General features: G+C 32.7%; 1 long non-coding RNA gene across 2 annotated transcripts in view; it reads right to left on the reverse strand.

Moving 5' to 3' along the window:
* Positions 1-11,332, reverse strand: part of LOC141376748 (uncharacterized) — a 218,847-nt gene that overhangs the window by 206,636 nt on the left and 879 nt on the right. The window lies entirely within an intron of this gene.

Consider the following 11,332-nt stretch of genomic DNA (forward strand, 5'->3'; position numbering starts at 1 on the left):
CAACAACATTAAAGCATCATAATGCAAGTACACCCTTCAAAAAAACGCATTATATCATATTCCTATTTCATTCTATATTAATATTATCATATTTCATTTGATTAGTCATTTAAAAAATTTAATGATTAGACATTTGAATGAGAATGTGAAAACATATCCTAAATAAATAATAATAATAAATGTTAACCAAAAAAAGTGCAAGACACCCACATGGAAATATACTATAGTACTTACTGACACCTCCAATAGAGATAAAGATGTTGCGCATCAGCTAAAATGTTGCTAGAATTGTTGTTGTTTTTTTGTATGGGCGATATATATTTCATCACCAAAAATGACTGAGGTAATTTTCATGTGTTGTGCGATAAGTCGATATATTAAAGGGGTGGTCCACTACAATATCATATTTGAAACTTTAGTTGATGTGTAGTGCATCCGTGTCAACATAAACAACATCTCTGAATGTAAGACGCTCAAAGTTCAATGCAAAGGGAGACATTGGCTTTTACAGAGTTACTGTAGCTTAGCAAAGCCTACAACGAACCAAGTTTGGGGACTACAAAAAATACATCCGGGTTAATGATGTCATAAACCCTTCAGATTATGCGCATACACCCTGCACAGCGAAGGGGAGTGGCCAGTTGCACTGTAATGTTATAACAGAGATGCTTTCTGGTGATGTGGAGCTGATCCATGAATCACATCACATTATGTTAGCTGACCAATCAGAGCTTCTTGAGGGCGGCTTTCGGGGTAACTAGGAAATTTGACAGTCATTTTTATGTTAGCCGAGTAGCAGTATATAATTAAAGTAAGATATATGAAAAAATAATGTGATTTTTTACAAATGAAGCATGAGCACACATTGCTTTGCATCTTATAAACACAACCAAGCCTTAATATACACTGTGGACCACCCCTTTAATATTGTGACAGGCCTCCCTAGTACTGAACCCTGTGGAACTTTAAAAGTAATGCTATTAAATAAGGTAATCCAGCTTTTTAAACTAACTTAAAAAAGTTTAACATGATCTAACAATTTGCAGAACAGATCCACAGATGGTCAGTAACATTTACATTGACGGTTACATGCTGATGTCATTATTGAAGCACAAGTCAAGACAACGATGAATTGCGTGACTAAAATGCAGTGTCACCGACGAAGAGATACTATAGCCTCACCCTGGTAGGATCACACCTGAGATGAAAGGTATTAGCTGAAGCTACTCAGACTGTTCAGCCTGGTTATGTGATGACTGGGAGGAGACGCCAGGAATCTTGGAAGGTCAAGGACCAAGTAAACTTGTCAGACAGGAATTGTCCCCAAGCAAAGGTTTGCAATCCGGCCTTCGTTCACAACAGCTGCAACCGAGTGGTGTCTGATTACCATGAAAGGGCTTAAAAATGTTGTGAACAATGGCAATTCAAACAAACAAAGCAAACCTACCTAAACAAAACACACACCCAAGCTGAAGTACTTGTCATTCTAACAGCAAAACAAGAAGCAATTTGGCAACCGGTTTAGCAGATCTAATGATGAGCATATGCAAATTGTGTGTTTACTGTACATGTAATCTACTCTTGTGTGGTTTTGGTTTGTTTACATCATATGCAAGGGTTTGTTTGTAATCTACTTTGCAGTGTCTTTAGAGAGTAGGTCTATAAAAAGTTTCCAATGGTTATAAAGACACCATAAATTTAATAGGCTCATTCTGAAAACGTAACCCTACTGACTTGTGTGCCCCTGGCTATTTTGAAAATTCTCATTTTAATCACGTTGGATTTAATTAATGTTTTTTCTTACTGAAATTATTCAACAATAACAGCTAAATTTTTATAATAAAATTACGTTGGATTTAATTAATATTTTCTCTTCTTGGAATTATTCAAAAATAATAGCTAAATTCTTACAATAAAATTGATTAGTTTTTATTATTTTTAATTAATTTCAAAGCAAAAAAAAATGCCCTAAAATCAGGAAATTAATTTTATTAAATAAAGTGTACATATTAATATTAATGAAATCTACAAAACCACAAAATGACTTTTTACAGTGTATATACATTTCTGGAGATTGCAGATTATGTTGCCAGAACTATGCATGGCATTTCGTCTTTAAAACAAACGGTTCGGGGCTGTATGATGCCGTTCCCATTCATGGTTACCAGCTAAACGCTTACATTAGTATGGACGGCTTTCTCGCTGTTACCAGTTTGCCCTGTAGCTCGGCATGTACGTCAGACGACTTGAGACTCAGAAACCTCGGTTACACTGCCAGTGACACAGATAGGATCTGTTCTATGACCTTGTAAACACAACAAAAACGCATGCATTCGGATATTCAGAGATCGGTTTTCAGGCCTTCTTCAGTGGAAACAAATCGGATATAAATCAGATATGTGACAATGTGACTATCAAGTAAACAGGCAGATCAAATTTATTGAGGCATTCCATTTTGTATGTCTTTAAACTTGTGACAATGTGGTACTTCTCTGCGGTTTAATGACGTAGAAGTAGCATCATTTGTGGAGACGCCGACGCTGTAAACAACAACAGGGAAAACATGGAGGAAAGTGGTCAGTGGTCGTCAGCAGAAGTGACCTGCCTTCCTGCCCTGTGGGGAGATGAGTCTCAAGCTGTGATGATGGCCCTTTCCCTCCTTCTCCGGCTCAAAATCATTTGAAAGTTGGGCGAACTTCGCAGACAATTTCTTCCATCGTGGCTAGTGTGGTGCAGATGTACCCACCGTTACGTATGCGCGACGTCATAAATTGTGTGGCAAGTGTAAACACATGACTTAGATATGGATCACAATTCAAATAATATGTAAACAGACAGGCAAACAACTCTAATATAGGCAACACATCGGAATTGAACATCAAGACTCGACAATGTAAGGGGGCCAGAGAGGTGTTGACAGCGACAACAGGGTTTGAGTCCGGCAAAGAACTATTCCAGAAAGCGGGTAGGACAAAAAAAGAAGCCAAAAAATAAAATGAACAAATACATAACAGGGTAAGAATGAGGTAAAATCTGAATTTTTCTGGATTGCTTTTTAAATCACTGTCGGTTGGGTTTAGAGAAGTGGGTGGGTGCTGGTCAATCTGTGCTTTTGAAAACAATATTGATTAGGTTTAGGGAAAGGAGAAGGGTGGGTCAGTCGACTGATCAGACAGTGGCCTCTGGTGGATTTACGCGAGAACATCAATGGCACTCGTAAGAGAAATTTGAAAAAAAAATACAAAAGCGTACAAAAAGCGTACACAGCGGCCTTTGGCTTCGCAAAATCAAAAATAGCAAAAAAAAAACATCCCTCCTTGGACATATTTGCCGCTCTCCAAAAATGTATATAGGGTTACATAATCAGAATGAGCCTGGGTTGGTTTTTACAGATTAAACTAAAGTAAAAACTTCATAAAGACACTAAATTTATAATAAAGCTTTCATCAAATAAAATAAATTGGTGTTACATTTGAGTTGAGTTCAATTTTATTTAAAGAGACTACTATATATTTTTTTTTGTAAACAATAATTATTTAGACTGAAGACTAAAATTGAAAGCGGCCTAATATCGAACCCTTTGAAACTTCATGGAGGATGTTGTTTAATGTTGAAAACAAGCATTCTACCTGACTCAAGTTTGATACAGTATAGTTTTTCAGCCATATTTCTGAATGTTTATATCGAGAAAACTGGTTTAATAGGATTTAAGTGATCATATCTAAGCGTCTATAAAAGTTTTAAATAATTAATGTAATAACACTTGAAACCTAAAAGGATGTTGAATAGAATCTGTTAGACTCAATGACTGTTCACACACACACACACACACACAAATTGGCATTTTGCCAATTTGACAGTAAATCTGTCATCACAGGATTAAGCACAATGATTTAATAGCGAGTCTTTTAACAAAGCAGACGTTTGGAGTGCCGAGGGTCTGCCTAAAGGTTTCCTCTATATTCTGAATCTGTATGTCTGTAAATAACATAAAAATGTCAGTCCTTTAGTTTAATTAAGTATTGTTTGTATGTATGTATATATATATATTAGCTTTTTCATATGAAAGACATTTAGACAGATACGTACTTTCAATGTGAAAGCTGTTTGTTTGCATTTTTAAATGTTATTTTCTAAAGATCACATCATGACACCCCATTTACATAATTTGTGAAAATAATGTGTCTGTGATTGGCTGTACACTGAACACATAAAATGCATGTATTACCATTTTGTCCCCATTTTATCACATTTTTGCAGTTTAGACAAAAATGTTTTTTTTATGAAAATACTTGTTTGAAAAACATTTTAAACATTTGCATTTTTGTGCAGTATAATATTTGATGGATATGAGATGTAGAGAAAAAGATGCGATAGGTTAACCAAAATAATATGTGCTTATCTGACATACAAATAAGCATTTGTCAACATCCTGATAATTGTTACATGCATTTTAGTTAAGATTTTTCTAGAAAGTTTGCATGGACAATCAAGTAAACCTTGAAATACTAATAACAGCTTATGATACTACATAAAACCAGATCAAAACCTTTCAAATTCTGAAATTAGGACTGCACAATGTTGGAAAAAAAACTGACATTGACGATCATTCATTTTTCTATGATATATATATATATATATATATATATATATATATATATATATATATATATATATATATATATTCCAATTTGAATATATTTTCACAAGATGACTTAAGGAGCTCTATTGGAAAGTAATTTAGGGGAGTGCATCTGCAAAAAACATACAAAAAAAATACAAAAAATACAAAAAATATGCTAAATAAAATGAAGCACAGATGAAAACGATAGAACAAAAATAAAAATGAAATAAAGAGCGCTCCGTAGTTTATCAGCCTAACAGCAATGAGGTTCAGAAATGCAATTGTCAAATGTAAATTAACACCGTGTTAGTCTTCATTGTATAAATAAACAATTTTTGGTAAAGTGACAAACTTCAAAGTTTCTTGTGCCCAAATGTTTTAAATTTGCTTGAAATCAGTCACAGGGCTTAAAAATACATTAAAATGTATTTCACACTATTAGAAACTATTATTAGCTTGATAAGGTTTTATTAATCCCAACATAACATTGCACATCTGATGTGACTATTACAGATGCACACATTGCGATATCGATGCTGAAATGATACATTGTACAGCTCTAGTTTCAATTAATGATCATGTTTATAACGGAGACTTTAAAGTAAAGCATTAAACATGATGCAGTGAGTTTTATAGTGGATAATGACATTTAATTCCTGATCATTCTTTACTATGATTAGAGATATTGTCCTGAAAACCCCATGAAAACTTCAAATCAAACATCAAAAGATAGGGTGGCACCTAAATAATTAAGTTCCTAATACTTTTTTTCATAGCTTTCGATAGCTTTTAATCCCTCAAAAAAATTGAACATTTTGAACCACAGAATCGTTTCAAAGGCTGATAAAACCTGTTCCAGCACACGTTGTTCTGCAGCTCAATACAAACCTGGACCTCCACCAGCAGGATAAAAAAAAAATCTTTACTTCAACAGATTTCAAAGATCAGATTCAACTGTCTGATTTGAAAAAAGACAGAAATTGCATTACAGGACAACTTGAACTATACACCTTCAAAGGTATGGGATGTCTCATCACAGCTATTAAACACAACAATATCAGCAATCAGAAGAAGCACAAAGAAGGTTGAAAGACCTCCAGGAAATGTCATTGGGTCAAAAGTGGATGCAATCAGGACGTACAGATTCCTGGTCACGATTTTCAACCAAGATCACGACACTATGATGCTGTAAGAAGAGGTAACCTGCCAATGGTGAATTAGAATTTAACCAATAAATGGTTGTATTGTTGTTATAAATTAAAGTATGTAGGTTGGTTAAGTGGTGTGATGTTTGACTAAAATCAATTTGAGATAAAATTACTTTAACAAAGTGTAAAACTCTTAATGGTTCCATGGGTTTTGTCTATAAACTGACCTTTATTTTGTATTTTCTTTTGGATTTAGGTCAGGTGACTAGGCTGGGCCATTCCACAGCTTGATTTTCTTTCTCTAAAAGCATTTGAGAGTTTCCTTGGCTGTGTTTTGGATCATTATCTCGCTGAAATGTCCACCGTGTTTTCATCTTCATCCTCCCGATAATGTAGATGCTGGACTGAAGCATGTATGTATTTTTTTTATTTTGTGCCATGTCAGCAACCAAGGCTATCTTCATGGCAGGAATCTTTTAACAATAAATATACAATTTAAAAATCAACAAACAAAATAAAACATAAATTAAATAAGATTTTTTGTGTTAATACATGATAAAAATTCTAAAATCTTTTCTGGTTTCACTTTGTCAAAAATGTCCTTAAAAGAGTTCATTTTATAAAAAGTCCTTCTGGAATCAGTAAAAGCAGGACAGTCCAGTAAAATATGTTTTACAGTAAGAGGGGTTTTGCAGCACAAACACTGAGTGGGGTTTTCACCTTGGAGCAAAAAGCCATGTGTAATTCTCGTATGCCCAATACGACATCTGGTAAAAACTACTTGATCAAATCGATTCTTAAAATGTTTTAAAATTCTGTGTGAAACTTCAGGTTGGATTTCATGTAGTTTATTGTTTTCTAATGCATCCCATTCCTTTTGCTGGACTGAAGCAGCTAATATTCATTTACACTGACGAAGAGCAGAGAATTGCTGAAGAACTACTGAGAGATTTCAGCTGCTGTCTGGGCTTTCACTGCCTTTCTACACCTGCCTTACTTCATGTGTTCAATACTTTTTTCCTGTGTCATTTCATTTTATTACACGTAACTTCATTTGTAAACTAATTAGTTTTATTTATTTATTTTAATTTCTTCATATACGCATTTCTTTGGTTGTTATCAACATCTGGTGAAAATATTAAGTCAACAGCACCTTTAGAAATATGTTTTCTGAGAAAATTTATGGCGTGTTGAATACTTATTTCCGCCACTATATAGGTAACCAGTTTTTCAGTTAAAAAAAAGGCAAAGTAAACTGATCTTAAATTTTTTAAAGCTCTGTAATTACTTTAATGTCTGTGTAAAATCTAAATTAACAATTTACAATAAAAAATATTTTAGGTGAACAATTAATCCCTGCAAGTAAAGCAATAAGGCTAGTTTTGGAAATCTTCAATCAAGATTGTCAATCAATCAATCAAATGCTTTATAATTAATTAATTAGAAGTTCCTTAAATAGACATTAAACTATTAGAAATTAACTTCTCAAAGCATTAAAAAAAATGTCTATAGAAAACAGAGGCTGATCCCCAAAATCATATGATAAATATTCACTGTATAACACATTATTTTATTGAATCTGAGAAAATATTCCTAAAAAAATTTAATGTTTAATTGAAAATTATTAATTTAAAAAAACGCTTGACTTGTTTGTAATTTTACATATTTTGTCATGAATTTAATAGAAAAAAATTGCAATTATTTAAAAATTATTAAAATAAAAGCTTATTAAAAATAATAACAACAACAACAATAATAATAATAATAAACATTTGATTACTAGTACTATTTTAACAATTAAAATGTAGTCCAAATGCAGTTCTTTCTTTTTCTTTCTTTCTTTCTTTCCTAAGCCACTTCTAAAAAAAAAATCTCAGCCTACACGCCTCGAAAAGTCTCTGCTTTTCTGGATTTACAATTTTAGCGGTTACGTTATTTTGATTTTATTCTGTACAATAATGAGATCTCCAAATTTAAAACAAGTCATTTTGAACATTTTTTTTATTGACAAATTGTCAAAATAACAAAACAATATTGTTTTCAGACATTCACATTAATCTTCAGACATAATATAAATGTTTTAACTTCAAGCAAGCCAAAAAAATAGATATCTGATGCATTAGCTCTTTCTTGCATTCACAAAAAAATTGTAAACATTTCTTAGATAAACCATATCTTCTGCAAAACTACATAAAGGATGTGTATAGGTCAGGGACAGGTCAAGAGGTATTGGTAGGTTTAGATCCATCTATCTATAAACATATATATGATTCAATTAATTTATATAAATTACATTTACATAAATTAGATTTATTATTATTAAATAAATAAAATTTTATTTTAAAAAAATACACGCAATATTATTATAGCTTTTAGTAAACATCTTCTAATGTTGTCGGTTAATAGAAATGTTCACATGCATGTTAGTTCACTGTTCATTAATATTAGCAGATTCCACATTTGATCTAAAAAAATTATTAATGTTCATTATCTTCATTACATCATATGTTTTATTGATATATGACTAACAAGCATGCCGTATCATCTACTATTAGTGACATATTCCCCCATAAATCTCTCCCTAATATGGCCAAACGGTTGAGTATAGTATAACATGGTAATATGGTGTCAGCATTGTCGGACCTCATTGAATGAAGCAGTTTTCATATGCAAATGAAGAGCCTCGGAATCTTTTTGATTCGGCACTCAACGTTAGACCTCTGTGGGCTTGGAAGCGCATGAGTGGCGTTCAGGTGAAATTATCGAAAATTGGTTTCTTGCTTTGTTAAGCACCTGTGGCGAGATCAAAGAGCGCAAATCCTGTGTGTCATCTAGGTTTCAATGAGAGAGGTGTTTTTGCCATGCCTGATACGTTAGTCATTTCAAATTAAAAAACAACAACAACAGCCCAAAAAAAAACAACTTTTAAATCTAATTGTTGGATGAACGCAAACAATGCGTCAAGCTTTTGAAGTACTTAATAAGTGAATTTTAATTGATTCAAAGGAACACCGTGATGCTTTCCGGGGAGGATTCTTAGACATTGACGTAATTAAACCCTCATTTCTTTAATTGTAATACCCGTTTATACTCATCCAAGATGTACAAACATATTCGTAGCACTTCACAATGACTACATGATGTTAAAGGAATATGTACGTTTAAAAAAAAATCTAAATTACCCCATAATTTACTTCCACTTAAGTCAATTTTGATGGCTCTTTTATCAGATGAACACAGTCAAAGTAATATTAAATTTGATCCTGGCTCTTCCATGATGTATAATGGTGTTGGATAGTGGCTTTTATTTTGAAATTTTCAAAAATCAAATAAATCCATATGCTGCAGAGGGTAACACATGTTTTATAAAGTGTATAGATGAGTTTTTGTAACAAAAACGCAGTGGTCCCTAAAAATAACCCACGAAGTAGTTCACTTTTAATTCATTAATTCATTTTCTTTTTGGCTTAGTCCCTTTACTAATCAGGGATCGCCACAGCGGAATGAACTGCCTACTTATCCAGCATGTTTTTAACGTAGCAGATAGTCCAGCCACAACCCATCTCTGGGAAACATCCATAAACACTAAAATAAAAGTCACTAACTATCGCCAGCATGAAAGAACCAAAACATTTAAACCTACTTGTATTGTATTTGTCTGACAGAAAAAATGTATATACTCAAGTGTGAGTAAATTATGTTGTTTTATTCAGATTTAAGTAAACTATGCCTTTAAAAGGTTAACTACAGTGTTTTAACTTGAGAAAAGTTTAAAGTCCCCATAAACAGGAGGCTTCAACTTTTATTTGTTTTCATATTGTGACGCAGTTCCTAGAGAAACGATTATCAAATGGGAAAACAGTGGGCGTGGCTTGTTTCTTGTTAAAGTGCTGAATGGACATAGTAGAGTAGGCATTTCAACTGTTCTTTAACATTTCTGTTTGCTGTCAAAACTGATAGTTGGAGGGGTGGGGTTAAATATGTTAGCCACGCCCAATTCCTAAAATATAAGTAATCTGACAATATAACTGAAAACAACAGAAAGTGCATTTTCAGATTTTGATTAAAGATTAGAAGGGCCAACGCAATCGCACGACAATTCGTAACTTTTTTTATTTAATGGCTAATTTGTATGAATTTGTACAATATAATTTGTACAATTTACTACGATTTGCTCATCATCCAATGACGGTTGGGGTTAGGGGTGGGGTTGGGTGCCACGCCTCCTTTTTAAAATCGTACTGAACTCTTCTGAAAGTAGCCACTAAACTGACAAAACGTGAAATACTTAACTTTCCTCGTAAGATCAGGCTGAAAGTGCAAACTTTTTTTTTTTCTTTATGACATGCACAGATGAATTTTTCATCACAAAATTAGCAATGTGAGCAAACAAAATGTATGGTTGGTTTTGATTTCTTAGGGACTTCAATATTTAAATATTTGGACCAATAACCCTGAATTACAATGAAAATATTTGTGGGGTTTTTTACCACTTATACTTTTCTGGAAAACAAATACACTACATTACAATGTTTTATTTTTACATTTGGAAGAAATGTTATCAGACCTTTATAAAATAGAGGAAATATTAACATTTTACTTAAACACGTAGCTCATAAACTCAGTACATTCATAGAAAATTAATTTCAGTGATCTTTTAATCTTTTTCCACAGCTACGAAAGTGATTTTAGTTTTACAGTTTTATAACTGCAGTAACACTGCTGAGAACAAACAAGAATAATCAATTAAATTTTTATGTAACATTGGCAAAGATTTAACTTACACAGTCATTAACTAATGTTAACAAACAAGACCTTTTGGAGGTGTTTTTATATGTATTTTCAGTTGCAATAAAAATGAGCAGTTATCATTTCATAATCCTGTCATTTCTCTCTGTCGTTCTTCACTCACTTCTATTTTATTCTTTGAAGCAAGAACAGAATCATCTTCAGTTGCCATCAGGTCACAAAGGTGATGGTAAAAGCCTTTCTCAGTTCTCAGAAAAACACAACCCCCACATTTCAACCCTCAGCAAGAACCTATGATCTAAAAATATCTTGCAATATAGTGGACAGGCAACAAAACGTTATCAATGCTGGCCACATTATTTCTTAACCAACAACATTCCAAGAAAGATTTGGTAATTTACCTATTCAAGTTCACGAAAGTCTTTTGGATATGATGGTAAACCATTCAAAATGTCTTTAAACATTCTTAAACAAATACAGTAACATTTAAAAGCAACTTAAAAATAAAATATTTCAGTATTGAGTAATTGGGGATTTTACACCAATTACTTTTTTTGTACATTTCTGAAGAAAAAAAGGACTTTTTACTTCTTAAAAGTGCTATTATTTACACTTTTCTTCCAACTCATTATTCATCTGTTTTGTTTTGTTAACTGAATTTTGGTGGCATGCACAAGATTGTGGAAATAAAATGAAGAATAATGAAATATTGTTTGCATAATTAACTATATTTGTGAAGGAAAAAATGTAAATGTTCCAGAAAAACAATAAACAGATTAATTATGTAGACAGGACAAAATAGACAGAAAAC

Source organism: Danio rerio, chromosome 12, assembly GCF_052040795.2.
Source record: "Danio rerio strain M-AB ecotype USA chromosome 12, GRCz13ab, whole genome shotgun sequence".
In the NCBI taxonomy this organism is placed as follows: Eukaryota; Metazoa; Chordata; class Actinopteri; order Cypriniformes; family Danionidae; genus Danio; species Danio rerio.